The sequence below is a fragment of the Lolium rigidum genome, chromosome 1 (assembly GCF_022539505.1).
Source record: "Lolium rigidum isolate FL_2022 chromosome 1, APGP_CSIRO_Lrig_0.1, whole genome shotgun sequence".
NCBI lineage: Eukaryota > Viridiplantae > Streptophyta > Magnoliopsida > Poales > Poaceae > Lolium > Lolium rigidum.
In genome coordinates this window covers 30705137-30720588 of record NC_061508.1, presented here as the reverse complement: position 1 = coordinate 30720588, position 15452 = coordinate 30705137, and the positions used below count along the sequence as shown (strand labels likewise).

The 15452-nt window shown below is 46.9% G+C and overlaps 1 pseudogene; it reads left to right on the top strand.

Annotated features, from left to right (window-relative positions):
- The window catches only part of LOC124685156, a 35139-nt pseudogene extending 22037 nt beyond the window's left edge, over nt 1–13102 (top strand).
- Nucleotides 13103–15452: the final 2350 nt, after the last annotated feature.

Here is a 15452-nt window from a genome sequence, read left to right as displayed (position 1 = left end):
TATAATGCTTGAGTCTTTGTCCATTCACCACTTGCGTAGCATTGCCTTGGAGAGAGCTAATTTTAATTGCTCCCGAACGATACACCTCCTCAACAACATATGGTCCTTCCCATTTCGAGAGTAATTTCCCTGCAAAGAATCTGAGACGAGACCGATACAATAGGACTTTATCCCCAACATTAAACTCTCTTTTGATGATCCTTCTATCATGCCATTTCTTAACTTTCTCTTTAAAGAGTTTAGCATTTTCATAAGCTTCACTTCTCCATTCATCTAGAGAACTTAATTGCAGCAACCTCTTATTACCGGCTAGTTTAGGATCTTTATTTAGTTCTCTAACAGCCCAATAAGCTTTGTGCTCTAGTTCTAAAGGTAAATGACAAGCTTTTCCGTAAACCATTTTATAAGGTGACATTCCCATGGGGTTTTTGTAAGCAGTTCTATAAGCCCATAGTGCTTCCTTCAATTTACTAGCCCAATTCTTTCTAGATTTATTAACGGTCTTTCCCAAAATAGATTTAATCTCTCTATTTGATAATTCTACTTGACCACTAGTTTGAGGGTGATAAGCGGAAGCAATTCTATGATTAATACCATACCTAGCAAGAGTTTTTCTAAAACCTCCATGAATAAAATGAGAACCTCCATCAGTCATAATATATCTAGGAACTCCAAATCTAGGAAAAATAATATCTAAAAGCATTCTTAAAGAGGTCTCACCGTCAGCACTTTTTGTAGGTATGGCTTCCACCCATTTAGTAACATAATCAACAACAACAAGTATATGAGTGTTACCTTCTGAAGAGGGAAAAGGTCCCATGAAGTCAAATCCCCAACAATCAAACGGTTCAATAACAAGAGTATAATTCATAGGAATTTCATTGCGTCTGGAGATATTACCAACCCTTTGACATTCATCACAAGATAAAATAAACTTCCTTGCATCTTTGAAGAGAGTTGGCCAATAAAAACCTGATTGTAGAACCTTTTGCGCGGTTCTATCTCCGTCGTGATGTCCTCCGTAAACACTACCATGACATTTACTCAATATTTCTTGTTGTTCATATTCGGGAACACACCTTCGCAGAATACCATCCACTCCTTCTTTATATAAGTGTGGGTCATCCCAGAAATAATGCCTCAAGTCATAAAAGAATTTCCTCCTTTGCTGAGCTAAAAAGGTTGGAGGAAAGTACTTGGAAACAATAAAGTTAGCATAATCAAGCATACCAAGGACCTGTCTCGCGAGCTCACCTTTATTACAGCCAATTGTTCATTTGGAAAACTATCATTAACGAGAACAGGATCATAAGCAATATTTTCCAATCTAGATAAATTATCAAGCAACAGGATTATCAAGCACCTTTCCTATCTACAATATGTAAATCAAATTCTTGCAAAAGAAGTACCCATCTAATAAGCCTCGGCTTAGCATCTTTCTTTGTCATAAGGTATCTAATTGCAAGCATGATCAGTATGAATCGTAACTTTTGAATCAACAATATAAGATCTAAATTTATCACAGGCAAAGACTACAGCTAATAATTCTTTTTCAGTTGTAGCATAATTTCTTTGAGCAAGCATCAAGAGTTTTACTAGCATAATGAATAACATTCAGTTTTTTATCTACTCGCTGTCCAAGAACAGACGCCTATATCAAAATCACTAGCATCACACATAATTTCAAAAGGCAAATTCCAATCAGGAGGTTCAACTACAGGAGCAGCTTGTTAAGGCTTTCTTTAGAGTTTCAAAAGCTTCCTTACAATCATCATCAAAAACAAAAGGTACGTCTTTTTGAAGAAGATTAGTAAGAGGCTTTGAAATCTTGGAGAAATCTTTAATAAATCTCCTATAAAACCCAAGCATGACCAAGAACACTACGAATACCTTTAACATCCCTCGGATAGGGCATCTTCTCAATTGCTTCAACTTTAGCTCTATCAACTTCAATACCTCTCTCGTAAATTTTATGTCCCAATACAATTCCTTCATTAACCATAAAGTGGCATTTCTCCCAATTAAGAACAAGGTTAGTTTCTTCACATCTCTCGCAAAACTTTATCAAGGTTTCGCAAGCAACTATCAAAAGAATTCCCATAGACGGAAAAATCATCCATGAATACTTCCACAATACTCTCACAAAAGCCATGAAAAATAGCCGACATGCATCTTTGAAAAGTAGCAGGAGCATTACATAAACCAAAAGGCATACGCCTATAAGCATAAGTTCCATAGGGACAAGTAAAAGTGGTTTTATCTTGATCTTTAGTTTTAACAAAGAATTTGTGAAAACCCGTAATAACCATCAAGAAAGCAAAAATGAGTATTTTTAGACAACCTTTCTAGCATTCGATCAATAAATGGTAAAGGGTAATGATCTTTCTTAGTAACTTTATTAACTTTTCGAAAATCAATGCACATTCTATACCCTACAACTACTCTTTGAGGGATGAGCTCATCATTATCATTAGGCACAACAGTCATTCCTCCTTTCTTAGGAACGCAATGCACAGGACTAACCCATCTACTATCAGCAATAGGATATATAATACCAGCTTCAAGAAGTTTTAATACCTCATTCCTTACCACCTCCTTCATCTTCGGAATTAGACGACGCTGATGTTCGACAACAGGCTTTGCATCATCTTCCATATTAATAGCATGTTGGCAAATAGAAGGAGAAATCCCCTTCAAATCATCAAGAGTGTAGCCAATAGCTCCTCGGTGTTTCTTCAATATTTCCAATAACCTTTCTTCCTCAATCTCTGAAAGCTTAGAACTAATAATAACAGGATATATTTTCTTATCATCAATATGAGCATATTTAAGATTATCAGGCAAAGGTTTCAAATCAAAAACTGGATCTTCCTTTGGTGGCGGCGTTGTACCCAAATCTTCCACCGGTAAATCATGCTTGAGAATAGGTTGGCGAAGAAAAATTTCCTCAAGCTCATCTCTTTCTTTCCTAAAAACTTCACTCTCGCTATTCTCCAAATGTTGCTGCAAAGGATTATTAGGAACAAGAACAATAGATGCACACTGCTCCATTTTAAAATCATCACTAGGCAAATCAGCTTTATAAGGAGTTTTGGTAAATTTAGAGAAGTTAAACTCATAAGACTCACCAGCAAATTTAGTCAAGATTTTATCTTTCTTGCAATCTATAATAGCTCCACAAGTATTTAGAAAAGGTCTACCAAAAATGATAGGACAATAATCACTAGCCGCAGAACCAAGTACCAAAAAGTCGACAGGATATTTAATCTTACCACATAGAACTTCCACATCTCGAACAATACCAATTGGAGAAATAGTTTCTCTATTAGCCAGCTGAATAACCACATCAATATCTTCAAGTTCACAAGAATCAATTTCGTGCATAATCTCCGTGTAAAGCTCATAAGGAATAGCACTAACACTTGCACCAATATCACATAAACCATAATAGCAATGATCACCAATTCTAACAGTATAGCATAGGAACACTAACTTGTTTGGGTTTATTAGGATGTGAAACAATATTAGAAGCATCTTCACGTAAAATAATATGACCATCCTCCACATTTTCAATCACAAGATCTTTAACTATTGCAACAACGAGGTTCAACTTTTATTTGTTCTTCAGGTTCTATAGGTTTCTTTTCACTTTTATGAACCGCACTATTTATAACAGAGTACTCCTTAATTTTAGCAGGGAAAGGAGTTTTTTCAATATAAGCTTCAGGAATAACATGATCAGCAGTTTCAACTACAACGCATTTATTAATAGATGAATCAATTTTATCTTTATACAGTTCATGATACTTATCAAAATTATTCTTAGGCAATTCATAATGAGAGGCAAAAGCTTTATAAAGATTTGCAGCAACTTGAGAATCAAGACCATATGTAGCACTCATATTACGAAATTATCAGTATCCATAAAAGCTTCAATGCATTTATAATCATAAATTATACCCGATTCTCTATCCTTGTCGTTCTCCCAAACTTCAGCATTTTCTTGGATCCGATCAAGAAGGTCCCTTTTAAACTCTTCTTTGTTGCGTGTAAATGATCCAGAACAAGAAGTATCCAGCAAGGTCTTGTCTTGAAAAGAAAGTCTTGCATAGAAATTATCAATAATAACATTACCAGGAAGCTCATGAATGGGGCATTTGAGCATTAAAGACTTCAATCTCCCCCAAGCTTGGGCAATACTTTCTCCATCATGAGGCCAGAAATTATATATGCGATTCCAATCTTTGTGAATTTCACTTGGAGGATAGAATTTGGAATAAAATAAAGGCACAATGTCCTCCCAATCAAGAGAATCACCATTCTTCAGCAATTTATACCAATGCGCCGCTTACCGGACAGACGATATAGAGAATAGTTTCTTTCTAACTTCATTCATAGCAATACCTGCACATTTGAAAAACCCGCATAATTCATGCAAAAACAGTAAATGATCACCAGGATGGACAGTGCCATCCCCTTCATAGCGGTTATCCATAACACGTTCAATAATTTTCATAGGTATTTTATATGGTATTACTTCCTCACCTGGCGCCTCATCCACTACCGTTGCAGTAGTAGTAGATTTCCCAAATAGAAATTGAAGAGAAGATCTCTCCATAATGACTTATAGCAGCAGGCAGTAAATAAAATCAGCACAAACAAGTAAAGGTTTTCCTTACCAATTCCACTTACCAATAGCGCTTCACTCCCGGCAATGGCGCCGTGAAAATAGTCTTGATGACCCACAAGTATAGGGGGTGTATCGTAGTATCTTTGATAAGTAAGAATGTCGATCCCAACGAGGAGCAGAAGGTGTTGACAAGCAGTTTCGATGAAGGATTCACTGTAAATGCTCACAGACAAGTATTCAGGGGGTTTTGATGTAACAGATGAATAAAGTACAAGTAAGTAAAATGCGAGAGAAATAATTGCAGCGAGTGGCCCAATCCTTTTTAGCACAAAGGACAAGCCGGTTTGTTTACTTATAATGACCAAACGTTCTTGAGGACACACGGGGTTTTAGTCTAGTGCTTTCGCTACATACAGCTGATTAATCTTCATTGTTTTGATAAGTGTTGTGTGGGTGAACCTATGCTAATGTACCGCCCTTCCTAGGACTAATACATACTTGTGATTATACCCCTTGCAAGCATCCGCAACTACAAGAAAGTAATTAAGAAAAATCTGACCACAGCCTTAAACTCTGAGATCCTGCGATCCCTCCTGCATCGATATACCAACGGGGGCTCAGCTTTCTGTCACTCCGGCAACCCCGCAATTGGCAAACGAGTACAAGATGTATTCCCCTAGGCCCATAAATGGTGAAGTATCGTGTAGTCGACGTTCACACGACACCACTAGAAGAATGACACCACAACTTAAATATCATAAGATTGAATATTACTCAACCATAATTCACTACTAACATTTAGACTTCACCCATGTCCTCAAGAACTAAACGAACTACTCACGAGACATCATATGGAACATGATCAGAGGTGATATGATAATGAATAACAATCTGAACATAAACCTTAGTTCAACGGTTTCACTCAATAGCATCAATAACAAGTAGAAATCAACACCGGGAGAGTTTCCCTTATCAAACAATCAAGATCAAACCCAAATTGCTACAGCGGTGACGAGGTGCTGCGGCAGGAGATGGCGGTGATGATGATGAAGATGATGGTGATGGTGATGGAGATGATGTCCAGCTTGATGGCGCTGACGATGGCGTCGATTTCCCCCTCCGGGAGGGAATTTCCCCGGCGGATTCCTGCCCGCCGGAGAGCTCTTTTCTCTCCGGTGTTCTCCGCCCCGCAGAGGCGGCTGTGGCTCTTCGCGACGTACCCTCTGGAGCTTAGGTTTTCGGGACGAAGGGTTTCGCGAAGAAAAGGAGGCGAAAGGGGCTATGGGGCCCCCACACCACAAGGTGGTGCGCCCAGGCCATGGGCCGCGCCGGCCTGTGGTCTGGCCCCCCCTTGGGTCTTCTCGGCTCCCCCTTTTGGCTTTCTCCGTCATCTGGAAAAATATGATTTTTGGTATAATTTCCTTCCACAGTTGATCTTCTGAAATATTGCATCCCGACGGTGCTTTTTCCAGCAGAATCCCGGTTCCGGTGCGCGATCTCCAAATAATCATGAAACATGCAAAATAGATGAAATAACATAAGTATTGTGTCCCAATATGAAATATATCAATGAATAACAGCAAATTATGATATAAAATAGTGATGCAAATTGGACGTATCAATGGTCAGTCAAAGTTTTGAGGTAGTCGTCGATGTCGTCGACCATTTCTTCTCTTCTTTGCATGGTTAAACGCGTCTAGTTCATATCTATCTAATGCGTCTGGTCTCGCCTCATGCAGTTCTTTGTGGACGTCGATCTCATCTCGGCACCCCGCAGGCCACCTCCTCCGTGCCATCGTTGTAGAGCTCCGTTTAAAAATCTATTCCTACCCGTGTATTGCCCATTGTATCAGCGCCATGGCCCACTTGTCATTCGATGTACCGAAGCCCCACTCGTGCGCGTTTTGGTCAGGGATACACCGATGCTTACGGTCAAACAAAGATGGATGGTCTGACGTGTCTTTGCGGGCTCTACGTGGCCCCACTAGTCGAAGATAACGGTCAACCGTCGGGCAACCGGCCGTTACATCACGTGTGATGGTTTCAGACAAAGGCTTGGGTAAAACTGAGGAAAAACTAAGGAGCTGGGGAAACTGAGCACAACTAAGGACCCGAGGGCACGAAAATAGAAATCCCGAATTTAAATGATAAAAAGGACATAAAAAGCCAGAAAGGCGTGCTAAAATACGCGTTGTCTACTGGTCGTCGTCGCTGACGAGGTCAATCAGCTGCGGTGTCGGCCATGGAAGCTCGTACGCCGGCGGTGGAGGAGGTACCGCCGCACGGGCAGGAGGCTGTGGTCAGGGATCCCACGCTGGAGCAGCAGGCGGAGCGCGGACGTTGGAACGCGTCGGCGTGGCCGGAGGAGTCGCCGGCCTCCCCTGCGCGAGCGCTGACTCGCGGAGCTGGATTGCGAGCCCGTCCCACAAAGCGAGCTCGTTGAGCTCGTCCTGCTCGCTGTTTGCCAGTGCCATGGCAATGGCCTCCTCCTCTGAAATGTCCGGCGGCTGGGTCTCCGGATCCCACGCCGGTCCGCCGTCGTCGTGGTCGTACTGCGGCATGGTCACGTCGCCTTCCTCGTCCTCGTCGCCGTCCTCATCCGCGTCCTCGTGGTCGTTCTCTTCTTCTTCGGCGGCGATCTCGCGCTCGAAGTAGTCTACGTCGGCGAGGTAGGCAGCGCGGCGCCGCGCGTCGAACTCCCACGTCCCGAAGGAAATCCAATTGTAGGAGTTTAGCGCGTACGCCGGATCCTCCCACAGATCCGGCGGCAAGATCGCTCGGCGGCGGCGCACCTCGTCCCGCCGCTCTCGGCCCTCGCGCGGCACGGGGGGGACCGGCACGCGCCGCGAGTTCAGGTACGAGCCCCCTCCCGGCAAGTTCGCGTCCGGCCATGGTACCGGCCGGTTTTCCGCCCATAGCTGCCGCGCGAGGTCAACGCGGACGTACCGGCCGACCCGTGCCTTCTTGCCGGAACGCGAGCCGCTAGCCTCCTGGTCGTTCTTCGTCTTCCGGAACGGCCAGCATTTCTTCCCCATGGCGTCGGTGTGGTGGATACTGTGGGATTTTGGCAATGGTTTTGGTCGGGGAAATGGGCGCCGGCAGCGTCCCTTTAAGAGGCTCCGACGCCATCTCGCCTTCAATGGCCTGCCAGAGCAACGCCTACTAGCTGCGCACGCTCGCGGAAGCCGAGGCACGCCATTAATGCGGCCCTGCAAAGGCTGCAGCGCACCGCCCAGAAGTAATACCGCGGAAGATGAAGCAGTTGTGCCGCTGCCAGGCGGGCCCGCGCGAGGACCGAGCGGACACTTTGCGCGTCCGCGCAGCGTCCACCGAGACGCAAACCTGGCGCATATTTGGGCCAAGTTTGCATCTCCGCGGATGGCCCGGTCACTTTGCGTCGCCCCGCTGGAGGTGGTGCCAGACGCATTTCCGGTCACGGCGGACACAAACGGTCGCTCAGCGTCCGTTTGCGCGCCGCTGGAGATGCCCTAATATTTTTTAATTCCTAAGCGGCTGCACATGTGTCTGTCCAATGTACATGGCCTTATTGATTAAACATGTTCTTTTTGTATTGGTAGAAAATTCTGTAGACGAGGAAACCATATTTCGGATGAAAATACCTCTCTGTTTGATGGAAACAACTTTAGCATAGAAAGCAAATTCTCTTATAAAAGACGGAAAAAACGATTTTTGATGCTTTCAAATGCTTCATTACCCCTTTGTTCATGCTTCCACGATTGTCAAGCTGTGGTTCTGTTGTCTTACATACTACCCAGTAAGTGCTTCATTATTACAATTTACAAGTAACATGCATTGAATTTTAACACATCATGTTCCTATTATCTGCATACATGCTTCGTATCTAAACAAATTTATAGGTACACATATTTTTTCAGATGTAAGCCACTTTTTATTGCACTGAAGAAGTCGTAATATTATTCTCCTCCCATGAAAGAAAGAGAGGATACAGACAGGGTGGAAACCCTAGCAACTGTCGTCATCTATCTCGTCCTCGTCGTCTACGACCGGGAATCGATGGGTCTCCGCCTCCTCTACTAGCCGCTTCAGCGGCGGGAGGGGGTGGGGACCTTGGACCTGCGCTCGACGTTGTAGAAGGTCCCTAATGTTAGAGTTTGGTCAACCGACATCGTCATTATGGTGGCTATGGCGGCGTTGTGCAGGACAAGAATAAGGTTTACCTGTCTGTTTGTCCACCTCATCGGCGGTGTTCTCGCTGGTTGAATTGAGGAGGGCTGAGATTCATCTGGTCAATCCATCCATGGAGTGGTGGATCTGTCGAGTCTACGCGTATTATAGGTTTGGTTTTAGAAGATTCAGATCAAATTTTTTAAAAAGAAGGCCGTAGCCGTACCTTAAATTAATAAGGCCGTTGGAGGCAAGTTGTTACAGGGTGCTGAAAAAACAGCTAACATGAGACGAAAAATTAACAAGCATACAAGAAAAGAAATGAAACACATCTTGAGCTTGGTGTCCGTTGTCCACCCTTGCGATCCGTCTGAAGAGGCACTGAAGCTGGTGAAGAGGACCGCCATTGAGAACTCCCGCCCTAGTCAACCTCTAGAGGCCAGGCAAAAACCCAAGAACCATCCGTTTCTACCTCTGCAGAAAGCTCCCTGCTTTCTCGCCCCGGATCGAAGGGCGCCGGACCTGTCGGAGGTTGACCGCTCTCCCCAAGCACACATCGATGTCGGAAGTCACTGTCGGGGAGAAGGAATCCAAGCACTCGCCTTGCCACGCCGCCACCCACGAACATCACCGCCACCCGCAACCCAGACCACAACACACCAGACCAAGCTGCCAGGAGCAGGCACAGACACCGTCTACCAACCACCGCCGATCTCGTCCACCCATATCCGCTATCTCCAAACGGCGCCTCCATCGAGGGAACGAAACCAAAGCGCCGCCACCGTCGAAACCAAAGTTTTTGGCTTTCACCCGAGATAGGAAGAGCAGGGAGGGAGGGGATACGACCTCGATGTCGCCTTCAAGAAGGAGCACGACGCCGTCGTCAGCGTTGTCGACCTCATGGCCGCCACCGTCAGCGAAGAGTTTGACCTGGTTCAAGGCCATCACCGATCAACCCCACCAAACCACCGGAGGGAGTTCGGGGCCAGGGAGGTGGGAGGAGCACCTCATGGAGGATCAACAACCGTCCAGATTTGATGCCGGAGGCCTGACGGGGCGACCTTCGCACCAGGCCTACGCATGCCGCCTCTTCGCCGTCTACACGACCGAAGAGTGCAGATCGCAGCACCGGCACCCGCCACCCGCCGCCAGGTCGACGACGCCCTGCATCCATGGTCCCCGCACGGTCGGCGGCGCGTAGCACCCAACCACTAGCCACCACTCCCAGGCGCCAGCAAGGCCAGGCCGGAGAGGGGAGCGAAGGGAGGATGTCCAGCACCGCGTCCCTGAACGGAGACCACCCTACCCTGGCGCCTTCCTCCCTGCAGCCGCACACGGGGGCCTGAGAGCATCTCCCTGCCGCCCCCATCACCGGCGCTGCACAGCCTTGCCGACGACCGCCTCTAGGGCGATAAGAAGGGGAGAGGAGGTTGGTGGAGGTGGCGGTGGCGTGATTTAGGGTTTCTCCCCCGGTCGCCTGGAGGGGCAGCATGAGGGAGAGAGAAAGGGGGCATTACTCGTGGGTATGCCGTTTTCTCAGATGAATTCAAGGGTTCAATGACGATAACTTCGGATCTAGGGCGCTGGTCCTTAGGGGCACGTGAGCGAAGACTTCCCGACTGTCATCAGCAACGTCAGGGTGGCTCCGATAAGGAAGCGGAGATAGAGGCACATCGGTGGCTCGCTCTAGAGGCAGTACTGTATTTAGGTGGTGCAAGGAGCTCGATGTAATTTTTATTATGTCGAGGATGCTTTGTATTCTTTTGAACTCATGGAATAGTTTTGGATATTTCAAAAAAAAGCCATAACATATTAAAAGCAAGATTTACTTTCCAAAGAAGCATAGTTCAAAAATATTTGTTTCCAAAAAAAATCCTGGAATCAGTTTCCTAAAGAGTATCATAAGTAGTATCATGCATGCCATGTTGGAAAAAATCTGATGTGTCACATCAATTAATGAGGTGAGAGATGAGAGTAGTATCATAATATGATACCGTATCATGACACATAAACCTAGAAAACTTCATGACAAATACATCATGTACACACATTTGCATTGAGATTCTACAAAACATTAAATATGACATAAGTATGATACCATATTATGATACTATATCCATTATAGAGATGGTATCATAAACTAGTATCATGTGCATGATACTAGTGTATGATACTTCCCATTGTGATTAGTCTAATTAGGAACAAAATCGTATCCGGATGGAATACCTATTTTAGCGGCACACGCATCGTATTCCGTGCGCAGTAAAGGCTGCTGACGGTCAGCACTACGCGGCGTGGAACTCGTACTTCCTGCGGCAGTGGGAGCAGGAGCTCGCCTCCTACGACGGCCCGCCGCCTCCGCCTCCGCGCAACAACACCGCCAGACGAAAACGTTGGTGGAGCGTGCCGGGCCGGACGCTCGACGCCGTCATCGAACACATCGAGGGCGGCAACGCGCCCGTTCTCACGATGCCGCCGCCATCGAGGGCATCGGCCAGCCGCCGGGGCAGCTGGCAGCCACGACGCATGGCTGCCAGGTCCTCTTCGTCCGGTTCGGCGTCAAAGTCGACGCCGAGCTCCAGGTTGGCGCCAACATTGGCGCCGGTGAAACGGGAGCCTCTTTCCCCGTCGCGCTACCGTGATCGCAGCGGCGACGGGATCGTCATCCGCGAGTCGTCGACGCCACGCGGCCACCTCCGCTTGGTTCACCCCAAGCGCGAACCAGGCACCTCCGACGAGCGGAAGTGCAAGCCGGTGAAGGCGGAGGAGGTCCACGATGCCGAGGAAGCCGCAATCCTCGAGGTCGTCATGGCGAGGTCCCTCCAGACCTCGTCCCCGCCGACAACGCCATGCCCCTCGACCAGGCCTACACCTGGTCGAGGGAGCAGCGGGAGAAGGAGGAGGCGGAGCGGTAGGTTCGGCTCCTCGAGCAGGCCGCTCGCTACCGCCGGCCTGCGACTCCTCCATCTGGTGTCCCCATCCCCGTCATCGACCTCGAGGAGTCCGACGACGAGTGGTACAAGCCCTCGCCGTCCCCGCCGCGCAACAGTGGCCGGTGGGGAGACCCCGGCCAGGGCACTAGCAGCCAGGCGGCGGCGGCGCCGCCTCGTTTCGACGACGACGGCTCCGACGATGATGGCGGCGACGGCGACAAGGACTACACTGTGTTCTACCGCCATTTCGGCATGTAGAGCGCCGTGTTTAAATATTTAAAGTTGTATTCCCCTGACCGAATTCGAAATATATTTGTGACTTCGAATTCGGCCTCTATGTATGAACTTCGCCCTCTATATAGTAAATATCATTAGATTTAGTCTAAATTCAATCGTTTTTAGCCATATTTCGTTAAGTTTTCGTTTTTCAAAATTAGATCGTCATCTTCGCCTGAGATCGTGGCTGGGAAACTAGCCCTCCCCACGCCTTTTTTACGTCCAATCCGGACGAAATTTATCCCGGATTTCGGGCGTGAGGAGGCAAAACAATTTATCCCGGATTTCGGGCGTGAGGAGGCCAAACGAATGGAGATGCTCTTAGAAAACAAAAATCGTATCCGGATGGAGTTCAGATAGTAGAACCGATCCTACGATGCTAGTCCCGATCGGAAACAAACAAAATATCTGCATCCGATTACTAGTCTTTTTTGTTTCTGAGGGGAAAATCCTTCTACTTAAGCCATCGGGGACCCGGGTCCTCTGCCTTCAGAAAATCAGAAGTCTCTGTCGTCCGCAGCCGCCTCGCTAGGATTTCGTTTGTCCCCAAATCCGCCGCCGATCCCCAACCTCAACCCACCACCCATGGCGGCCGAGGACAAGAAGATCACGCTCAAGTCCTCGGACGGCGAGCAGTTCGAGGTGGACGAGGCGGTGGCGATGGAGTCGCAGACGATCCGCCACATGATCGAGGACGACTGCGCCGACAACGGCATCCCCTCCCCAACGTCAACGCCAAGATCCTCTCCAAGGTCATCGAGTACTGCAGCAAGCACGTCCAGGCGGCCGACGGCGCCGCGGCGGCGGACGGAGCTCCCGCCCCGCCCCCCGCCGAGGACCTCAAGAACTGGGACGCCGAGTTCGTCAAGGTCGACCAGGCCACGCTCTTCGACCTCATCCTCGCCGCCAACTACCTCAACATCAAGGGCCTGCTCGACCTCACCTGCCAGACCGTCGCCGACATGATCAAGGGCAAGACACCCGAGGAGATCCGCAAGACGTTCAACATCAAGAACGACTTCACCGCAGAGGAGGAGGAGGAGATCCGCAGGGAGAACCAGTGGGCCTTCGAGTAAATCTGCACCCTGCCGTGTTTTCTCGTCGTTTCAACGCTATCCACATCGCCCCGGTGAAGCTGTAAATTTACATTATCTAATTCACTAGTTAGTCGGATCGAAAGAGTTGTAAAGTGACATCGATTTTGATCGTTGGTGGTTGATAGTGTAATCATTCTGTCAGCACTTCTTCATTCGTTTTGGTTTGTTCTAATTTTATGTTGCCTATTATTGATTCTTTTAGAATGGCACATCTTAATACCATTTAAGAAATTGCATACACGTATGAACTTGATCAGCATGGTGCAAACCACAGATTTTAGAAGATATTTTGCTCCCTGAGGTTTGGTATGTGAAATTGCATATACATATGACCTTTGATTTTAATGTTTACTATGCTACGGCCTCCTCACGTTGTCAGGCCTCAGGGTCTCCACGACTGGTGGATGGGCCTAGCTAGGAGAAATTGCTGCCAATTATCTAAATAAGTTAATACCGTTGCCATTCGGTGCGCCGGTATAACAAAGGCGCTGAGCACCGGCTCACTGGCAGGCCTTTTCATCGGACCCGCCTGCCCGTAACCCAACCCTTCTCTCTTTCTTCTTTCTGCTTTCTCCTGAGTCTAGGGTTCACCTCGGCCGCCTCAACTACTCCCGCTCCGGCAACTCCCTCTGTAAGGTTGCCGTCGGGGCCCGCGTTTTTGCCGTCCTCACAAATCGTCGAGGAGAAGGAGGAGGGGAGCAGGTCTCCGCACACGATCATGCTCACCGGCGCCTAGTTCCGGGCCATGGAGCTGCCGTGAGGGCTCATGCTGTGCTCCTACATCACGGTCGCTGCCACGCCGCGTGCTGCGCACCCCGAGCGGGACCTTAAGATCATACTGGTGATCCGGTCATGATCTCGCAGTTCATGTTGGAGCTGCAGGAGATTCAAGACCGTGGACGGCGAGGACTTTCCCAGGATCCTCCGCTTCAACCCCCCGCCTCCGACGAGTGGAGCGGTAAACCCGCCATCGAGTAGAACACTTTCGCCTCCTCACATTTTCTACCGCATGCAGTGGGGCACCCGAATTCGATGCGAGGGCTGGATGTCCCGCACCGACGAGGAGGCGAGGAGCCCTGACGGCTAACTACGCACCAGGTTATACAACCACATTATCGCGCGCTCTAGAAGCGGGAAGTTTGTCCTCCGCATCGCGGATACTGACATCAAGCGCTCCACCAAGAAGACTGAGGAGGTGGTCCTCAGCGACTTCTCCTGGCTCGGGCTTGCCGATTCATTTCTGGTTTTGCAGTTGGCTATTGAAGTCTGCGAAGGTGCTTGTTTGCATTGAATGTTCTTCCGGATGTGAACATACGAGTGTCTATTGTTCCGTAATCCTTAACCTTTCAATGTTGCCTTACTCCCTTGCACACTTTCACCAAGACACATCTTCTATATGATGTGGAGGCTATATATTTCGGATTTGTTTCGCTATGTGCTCAATAGAAATTGCCCGTCAGAGCAAACAGTTTGTTTTGTACTTGCAAAGATATAAGCTCGAAGTGGAGGGAACCTCGGCATGGTGTGTAATATCCCAGGTTTAGAGGCAACAAAATGAGAGAACACCAAAGTGTGCATTGCATTCATGCATAGAAAATCCGGGGGATTTTCGCGCTTTCAAATGAAACTTACCACAGTCACTGAAGTTTCACTTGACTTGCTGGAATTGAAGTAGATCATCAAGTCAAGCGCTATAAACTTCACTCGTGATCTTTGCTAAAACCTTGTTTTGGGTAGAGATGATTTGATCTATGGATTAGATCAAATGGAATTAGATTTACAACAACACATTCTTTAAGAATCCAACTCTAACTTATTAACACTTAAAAGTTAGCAACTACCTTTGTGTGTTATTTAATTCACTTATAAATAAGGTAAACCACAGGGTCTAAAGTGCTTAAAAGCCCCACATTCTCATTTAAATCATAACTTATTAAGTATATGGAATATCATAAAACTAAATCCATTTACATTACGAATTATAGTTCAAACAATTTGAATAAAACTAACTATGAGTATTTTGAAACTCATATAATCATGCCTTTATGAAATCAAACCCAACTATCCAAACTTGAGAAATAACCCTCAACATTAACTTTTTCACCAATATTATAATATAAATCCAATCAAATATAATATAGTGACTCATCAACAATAATAAAACCATCCACAAGATATCTAGTGACAAATTCCACTTGGCTATCCAAGAATAAATCATATGAGAGGATAATCTCTATGCCATGTGGGATGAAAATATCTACATGACTTGCTTTCCAAGCTTTGCCACCTCATGCTCAAAGAATTGCTATGGATGAGGGCATGACAACCAAGCACCTTACTCATCAAACCAACACAAGAGTCACCACCTAT